Below are 9,670 nucleotides of genomic sequence, written 5' to 3'. Positions count from 1 at the left end.
TACTTGATCTTTTTCTTATCATCGATAAATTTTTATGCATAGAGGAAGAAAACATAACCTTGCAAAAAACTTTTGTTTTTTAAAGGGAATTTTGAAATGTCAATTTGGAAGAAATGTGAAATAGGAGCCCTTTGAAAGGTTTTCCGTGATTCAAATAAAAATAAAAACTTTGCAGTGTTACAGTCCATTAAAATGTTAATTGAAATTTGCATTTATAAATTCTTGATGATTATTTTTAAGTTTACTTAAGAAATCTATTTATACAAGTGATAAAAGCGTTCCAAGTGCATGATATTTGTACTTTTTTTGTTAATACTTTTTTTACTGTTAAAAAGCTGGAAATGGAAGATAAATATCAGTTCGCTTTTGCAAAATGGACTTTGTAAAAATTTACATTGTAAAAATTTCGATTGCTGTATATCTGACAAAAATAAGAAATTGTTAGTTGCACAAATATTAATGCGAAACCTAATATGGTAATTTAGAGGTAAAAACGAACTCGATTAGTCAACTTTGAGTAATTTTAATTGACCAAAGTAAAACTTTAATTGCTTCGTCAGTAACAAATAATAAGTAGACGTTTTACAAATAATAAGTAGACGTTTTACAAATAATAAGTAGACGTTTTACATAATCTATTTAATTGAAAGTTATTTTTCAATTTACTGCTAAATTTTTTGTCATCAAATGAAAATTTTTTAAAAAATTTCCTGTGTGGGTTTTCTTTGTTTCAGAAATAATACATTATTCCGTAAAAATCAACAGGCTTAAAGCGTAAATTCTTAAATGACAAGCCAAAAAATACATCTTCTGCAAGTATAATTACGAGAAATACGGTAGGTGGTTTTAAATGATTTTAAGCGCAAATCAGTGCCAACTTTTAGGTATTTTGAACCTATTTACTGACGTTACATTTTTAAAGTATACTAATTCTTAGTCTAGGCCTATACCTTTTCCCAGCAATAAAAGCTCTTGGTTAACTTTGCATTAGTTGAGTCACTTTTAGGTGAGGCTGCTGCAAAATTACGAATCAATGTAATACGCTTCATCAGTAAGTATATTACATGGATCTGAAATCGTAATTTCAAAGCTATATTTAGCACATTGATATTAGCTGTTGCAACAAAATAACTTTGTCTGGTATATATTAAACAGATCTACCTTTTAAATCTTCATTTCCAACAATACTTAAAAGCTTGTAACAATGTCTGAAGTTTTAACATAAAAAGTAAAAATTTTCATTATCGCTGTTGGAAATACTTGTCTCTAATTGATTACAATAGAGTCAGGAGAACTCAGGAGAGAGTTTCGAAAAAATTGGCTGTATTCGTGACAACCACACTTGAATAGTGTCATTAAGTATTATTATTTAATTTCTAAGTTGGCTTAGTGAGATAACGAATAAGATAGGCTGCATGTAAAGATTATTAAAGAAAATAAAAAGCGATTTAGAAGCTACATCTTGGTCAAAAATTGAGGTGATATCTAGATTGTCAGTTAGAAAGATTTAAAAATCCTCTCAAACATGCACGCATCCATTTCATGTAGGGGAGAATCTTAATGAATGGGACGATTATTGAATGGGATAAACTCAGATTCTTATAGAAGCATCGATGTAAGGATATTCAAATTTATGTTGTGTAGAGTGATAGAAACAAGAACTCAACTGACCGACTCATCCATCCTATTGCTCTATGACCGTAATGACAATGGATGTTATTGTGTTTTCGAATGTAAAAAGTAATTTTTAAAAATGTTTTTTTTTTCTGATTTTGCAGCAATTTTTGAAGTTAAGGAAAATAAAATTCCATGCATAAATAGATAACAGTCTCTAGTACTACAGTGAGTAAAACATTCAAGCTTAATTAATGGTGTTATTGGTTTGACTAATCATTTTTGGATAAAGTGATTCGCATATTGAATGGGACAAAGTACTACCTATTGAATGAATTTAATAAAGTATTATTTACAGCTCAGCAGAGGGATGTGCAGTCCCTTACTTTTATCCCCATGGGTAATGGGTATTATTTACACACTTTTATACTGCTATATTTTACTTAAATAAAAAGAACTAAATATAATATTCTAAAATGAGAAAGTTCTGCTTTGATTGAAATTTAATTAGAGTTAAAATGTTTAAAGTTAAAAATACTTTTTGTGTGGTCTTTATGTATGTATCTATATATTTAACTACATTTACAATTGATAAACTAGTTTGAAAAATGATTGAATTAAATACGTTTATTTTTAATTCTTTTATGCTTGTCCCATTCAATGAGACATAATGAATGGGAAAAATGCCATGCTCCAATAAAACTTTCTTTTTACCAATAGCCTAATGCAAATCCAATTTTTTTGTTTTACTATATCATTGAGCAAGAGTCGGTGGTTATCAAACATATTTAAATATATATATTAAACAATTTTATCTACGTTTAAAAAGCATTTTGCAAAAACTGTCCCATTCATTGAGGTTTTCCCCTAGGTATTAATAAAGTATGTCTATAAAAGCTTAAAAAATCCACGAATTGAAATTTATGAAAAGTATGGGGTAGGGTGTCCAAAAATTCACATTTGAGAAAATATTCTCTCTAGTTCTCCAAAATATTTCTCATTGATCTCAGGATATTCAACAAATAATTATATCTTATTCAAAGAATATTTATAGGTTCCTAATGGTCCTTTTAACTTTTAACAAAAAGATCTGTTTATTTACATTTTTGAAATGGATATTAAATATATTACGTGTTTATTATCCGATAATGAAAAGCATGTCCTTTAAAATCCTCACGAACTTACTTAAGGTCAGTTTCCACTCATCTGTTTAGCTACGGGAACGGAAAAGGGATGGGGAAAAAAAAGGAAAACATGCAGAGCAAAAACTAATTGCTAAAAAGTTCAAAAATCATACCGTAAAGTGCCTAACTTTGCTCAACCGTTGGTAACTTTGCACAATAATATATCAAACATTTTTTACTCTCTAGCAACTAAAAATTTGAACTAAAAATGCAAATCACTTTAGAATCCGACAGTTTGTTTTAGTGTCAATACGAAACTCATATAAAATAGTTTTATAAACGCATTTTCTCACAACACGAGTCGTTTTGTGTAAACATAAAAGTAGAATACAAAAATTATGTCTAACCACTTTTATCTGTGCAGCAGATCAGAAATAAAGTCAAAAGTGAATAAACTGCTTAAAGTTTTGTCATGGTATTGGTTTGAAGTATACTAAGTGTTTAACCGACTATCGATTGAAAAAAATTAAAGTTTAACGATTTTGTAAATAAAGTACTTTTTTGGCAGATATTGGGGTAACTTTGCACAATGCACAAAGTTCACTTTAAATGTCGTTGGTCATCCAAAAGCAATACTTTCTAAAACTTCTTCCTGATATTTTATATAAGCAGAGTTATTTCATACTTTTTTTTAGCTTTAAATAATTTCTTGGGTAACTCAAGGTCAAATTAAAATATTAGTGACGTTTTTTCCAGATATAAAGTCATTACAAAAAGGAACTTAAGATTAGAAAATGCAAAAACTATACAGAGGACGATCTAGCTATATGTCTTGAAGGGGTAAAATCTAAAAAGCTGACACAGGAGTAAGCTATAAAATATGGTGATAGTCGAAGAACGATTTGTTACAAATTGAAAGGAAAACATAACTTATACCTGGTAAACCGTATTGTTTTTCCATATTAGAGAAGACTGCTTGGTCAAATGTACCATTCAATTAAATCAATTTGCATTTCCTATTGGTAAAGAAGACTTACGTAATATTACGTACAGTTATACCCATAGTTCTGGTAGAAAAGTAAAATAGTATAAAGTCATTCCTGGGCCTGATTTAGTCAAGTCATCTTTTCAAAGACATCCAGAGCTAACAAATAAATTTGTGCCAAACATAAAAAATCACGAGCAAATGTTTATGAAGAATATATTCAATATCTTACCAAAATCATACAATATGTTCTACCAGGCAACATATACAACTATGATGAAAAAAATCTAATAGATCACCCAGCAACATCAAAGCACCCTTGTCCGTATTGCATGATGTCATCTCCAGACTTTCAAAAAGCTGATCTTTATACTCGAGAGTTTTTGTGTTGATTGTACAACCAATGGACGGCTGATAATGCTTATTTAAAAGAATGCAAAAAAGTACATAAATGTTGTTAATCCTACTTTATTAACAGGCGGAAAAAAAAAAAAAAAGTACCAGAACTTGTAAATTTTCCTGGTCTAGATATACTGCTAGGTGTTGTAAACAAAATTTTAAAAGAGATTAAAAAAGATTTATTTGAAAAAAAAGGAGTGTGGGTTGTAGTTTGTTAACCGATATCTTTCTAAAATAAACATCTGCATGTAAAGTATTAAATGTAAAGTATTAATCATAAACTATCCATAAAGACCAGGATTTTTTTTTTACGGTAATAAGTGATTGTAACAAACCCTACTCGACCCCTAACAGTCCTCCCCTATGGTATGGTTCCTAAAAACCCTTTTCAATTTTTTGTTTGTTTTATATTAAACTAAATCAAAATTCATTGACAGATTTCAATTCAATTAAAAAAAGTTTTTCGATTAAAAATTAAGACCATTTAAAGTTACTTCAGGGGGTAGTTGGAGGTAATTTTAAGTTTTGCATGGTTACAAATCTTAGAAGAAAAGAAATTTTTTGATGAAATTTGAAATCTATCGATGAATGTTGATCTAGTTTGTAATAGAAAAAAAAAATTATGATTAAAGGAGACGTAGTTCTACAAAGGGGGCAATTAGGGGTCGGGGCGGGGTTGGTTTAGCTCCAATTACACTGATTTTTTGCAAGTCATCCTCATTCGACACCAGTATCAATATACTAGAAATTTGAGAATGTCCAGAAAAAGCATGCCTATTTTTTGGGTGAAAATTTTGTGGCCACCAAGCTTCCTAGACTTAAACCCTCAGGAGATCAGTATTGAGCCAAAGGCCTGTGCATCTCCTCACAGCAGTGTTGCAGCTCTGAAAGTCTCTGTCATCAAGCAGTAGAATGTCATTCCCAAGGAGTATACCCTGAAAAGTCAGTCAAAGAATTTAAAAACACTAACACTTAGTAAAAGAGGATAACAGCTTAAGAAAGCTATGGTTATCTACACCCACAACAACCTACCATATTTTAAATCAGAGTTTTCATATTCATACAAATTTCTAGCCACATAACCAATAAACATTAGTCTATCGAACTATTAGAGAGATTAAGTGCCAAGTTTTATTAGAAAGCCATTAGCAGGAATTAATTGTGTGAGAAATTATACAGTACACAAACCTCAGACCTGAGACCCACGCAGCTTGGATAAAAACATTAAATAAGGATTAACATCTTTTATGATAGATCCGTTGTTAAGGTACTGCACAAACAGCCCTTAGAATATGCATCCTAAACAACGGAAGCCTACATCTTCTTTACAACACCATCATCATCGTCATCATCATCATCATCATCATCATCGTCGTCGTCGTCATCATCATCATCATCATCATCATCATCATCATCATCATCATCATCACTTTTTTCTTTCTTCTTCATCCTTCATCTTTCATCTTTTATCTTTATCCTTCATCTTCATCTTTCACCTTTTATCTTTATCCTTCATCTTCATCTTTTATCTTCATGCTTCATCTTCATCATCCATATTCATCATCCTCCATCTTCACTCTTCTTTGAAAAAAGTTTTTATATATAAAAAAACAACGCAGGAAAATGAATCTCAGTATAGACATATCATTAAGTGGATCAGTCGAATCAAGTGGATACCAAAGAACCTGGACAGTCATGAAAGTTAAAATATGTTTCATAAAACATTGCAACTATTAAAACACGTTAAAAAGGTAAATAAACTGACCGAATTTTTATGAAAAAAACACAACAATTCCTACATAATAAAGTGCAAATATTGGCTTAACCTGCGTAACATAAAAGTTGAACGATTATAGTATGCGACAAACTTATATATACCTCTCGCATAATACTTAATTTTCATAAACATGTTGATTATTTAATGCTGTAAAAAAAAAGAATATGTGTAAACATGATATTAAGGAATATTCCTGTATTGAAAAATATGATGAAATCATTATATTAGCTTATATTTAATGCATAACATTTAAAGTGCAATTTTATTTGCGAAATAAATATTCATACCTATTGATTTATTTTGTGTTGTAAGTTTATTTTTTGATTGTTTTGCTGGAATCAATAACACAAATATATAAAAAAATCTAAAAGTATGCAAAATAAGCAAGTTCAGGCCGCCCACCAGTAACATCTAGAGAAAATAAGCTTATTGTATGAGAAATAGAGCAAGAGCCTGTTATTTCTGGCAGAGCTATAAAAGTGAACGTTTTTGGACTAACACCACAACGTGGACTTCGTTCTGCAGGTTTATATTGGTATAATAATGCAGGTTTATATTGGTATAATAATGCAGGTTTATATTGGTATAATAATGCAGGTTTATATTGGTTCCATAGCACAAAAAAAAACCGTTTCATTTCAAGAAAAAATAAAACAAATTGCGTTGTCTTTCCGAAAAAGTACCTTTCAAAGCCACTAAGATTTTTGGAAATCAGTTTTTTGGTTTGATTATAGTTAAACTAAACAAAGGTGGTAATATTCTTGTTTGAAATCTGTTTAAGTTATAATGGAGTTGCTAACTTAGTTCAAATTGTAGTCACAGTACCAAAAAACAAAATTTATTTTCAGCTTTAATGGCGAATATTACCTAAAACTATTTACAAAATCTTATTAATAGTATTCCTCGTAGTTTGCAAGCAGTCATCAATGCCCAAGGACTTCATACTAAATATTAGTCAATAACAAAGAAAAAAACTCGGATATATAAAAAAAAATTTTTAAAGATCCTAATATCACCATTTTTAAAAGATTCATTTTTTTTGGAAACAAAATTTAATTTTGCAAATGTCAATGTTTATATTATTAAAAAAAATTAAAATCTTTTTTTTTTTTTTAAGTATCCATTAAAATTAATTAGATCAATTTGGTTTTTGCTTTATTGCTACTATATATTTTATTAGTTATACTTTATATATTTTATTAGTTATACTTTATATATTTTATAGGATATGAATAATTTTGCCGCTTGTTCTGTTACGGCAGAAATTCTAATAAATTAAATGGTTACTATTTAATAAATTAAATGATTGCTCAGTAAACTATATGATTATTAGATAACAATTTAAATGGTTATTATATAATACGATGCATAATTTTATTTGTGGGGATAAATAAATTAATGAAGCTACTCTCGAGTGCCTAATACACGGAGGGGATATTTATTAATTTTCAGAAAATTTTCCCACCCACCTCAAGCTTATTAAGACCCCTTACCCCCTCCTCCTCCCCTCTCCACCTGTTTATTAATTTTCACTTGTTTTTAACAAAAAAACTAAAAAATTCAAAACTAAAAAACAAAATTCAGTGAAAAAATTAGAAAGTATTTATATAACTCACTGATAAAATAACTTTCAGTGTAATCCAATAAAAAATTTCTCAAATCTCGACTTGTAGAAAATGAGATTTAGGTTTATTCCTCACCATACTATAAAAATTATATAAGCAGATTAAATCCTATTGAAATTAGATAAAACAGATGTCAAAAAAATGCGCATTTGACCGCAAGCCACCCTAGAATTAAAATGTTTTATGTGTGTTCTGTAAAAAAAAATTTTATTGGGATTTACGAGGTTTTGATTATAGGCTGACGATAAATGAAATTATTTACAAAAAATACTTATATCGTTACATGGCGTCAGATCGGAAGTTTTCACGAACTGCCGAGATAAATATATTTAACAAGAAAAAAATGCTTAGGCAAATTTTATAAAAGTTACAAAAAAGTGTACAAATTATCGGTTTCTGAAAACTCCCAAATAGTGATCTTGTTTTAAAAGTTGTTCATTTTCTTCTGGGAAATTTTTTTTGTACGTTTGAGGTATTCATCCCTCCCTCCTTTTATTAGAACTCAAAAGGTCCCTTTCTTAAAGAAACCCCCGCCTATTACATTTTGAGACAAAATCCTTTGCTCTTCCATCAAAACAAGCCCCACTTTATTAGATTTGAGAAAAAATTCCCACCCACCCTTTTATTAAGACCCCCTTGTTTGTTAGATGTGGACTAAAATTCCCACCCACCCAACCCCCTTTTATTGCCCCCCCCCCCTCCCTTGTATTAAGCACGTGAGAGTAAGTGTGTAACAATATTTAATGTTATGAAAACTCAATTTTTCATGTAGATGTCGTTTCGAAGGGAAATGTCCATCAGACAAACAAGCATATAACACCCAAATTTCCATTAACCAAACTGTAGGTCCATTCATTAAATTGATAATTGTAAAAGAAAACCTATCAATATTTTGAAGTGGCTTTTTTACAAGACATCAATTGTAAGATATTTGTTGTTTTTACATTAACGCCTCTCTGAATTGAGCTTTTCTTTATTGACTGTGTAATGAATCTCTGCTAAGGATAATTCGGTTATTGCATTTTAAGAGCGACTATAATAAATTACTGGCATTCTGTTTTGTTTGTCGTCCGTGAGTAGAAAATCAGCAAGAAATTGGATCAAAGGTATACATTTGTATTTTTGATTTTTAGATCTTTATATACATATGTATATATATAGATAGATATAGATATAGATATAGATATAGATATAGATATAGATATAGATATAGATATAGATATAGATATAGATATAGATATAGATATAGATATACACACACAGTATATATACTCTAGATAAAAACAAAATAAGTTAAGAACGTTCAGTTTCCAACTTTATATGTTTTTTAGATTTTTCTCTAGATTAGGTTATGCTTAAAAATATTAGACATAAATCTTGTAAGAAACTACTTTGTAAGACGTGGTTCGAAGTGTCTGTTTTCTTTTTTTTTTTTGTGACCTGTGAAAATTTTTTTATTTGAAAAACTATGCTAAACTATTAATACAGTTAAGAGCTCTGGAGATGGAAAATGCTGAATGAGGTTTAAATGCACGGGAAAGTTCTTGCACATTTCATAGTGATTTGTTAAAAGCTGGTTAATTGTTTACACCCTGTAATGTAAAAACTCTATCTTTGCTATGTGTTTGTAAAAGCTTTCTTTGCGTGATAATAATTTTTTTCTAACGTGGTATGAGCTGATTCGTTATCGTGTATGAATCAAACTAAGTGCGAGATTATTATTTTTCCTTTAAAATGTAGATAAAGAATTTTTTTTGTATAAAGATCTTTTGATATTAGAAGGGATATTTAGATCATTCAGAATTGATAATTGTATATTTAGTTAAAATTCCATTTACAGTTAGGAAGATCCCTGTGCACAGTTTCTTAACAGGAATAACAGAAAATAACTTTTGATACATTTGATGTTATTTAGTAATAAATAAAGAACTCTTCTTTGGCAACGTCAACAATTTTTTTTTTGAAATCCTATCAACATACCTTGTGAGAAGCAACATGCTCCTTTTCGAAAAATATGAGTCTCAGAATTATTTTTCAAGCTTTTCAAAGCATTTCCAGAGAAGATCAGGCTAACTCTTTTTTAAGCGCAGAATTGAAAACCGTTAATGTAGAAGCAGTTATTACGCGACATACACATCATAAAAAC

Source organism: Hydra viridissima, unplaced genomic scaffold (genome assembly GCF_058129835.1).
Source record: "Hydra viridissima isolate aposymbiotic clone 2 unplaced genomic scaffold, HvirCarnegie_v1 scaffold_5, whole genome shotgun sequence".
Classification (NCBI taxonomy): Eukaryota; Metazoa; Cnidaria; class Hydrozoa; order Anthoathecata; family Hydridae; genus Hydra; species Hydra viridissima.
This window is presented reverse-complemented; position numbering follows the sequence as displayed.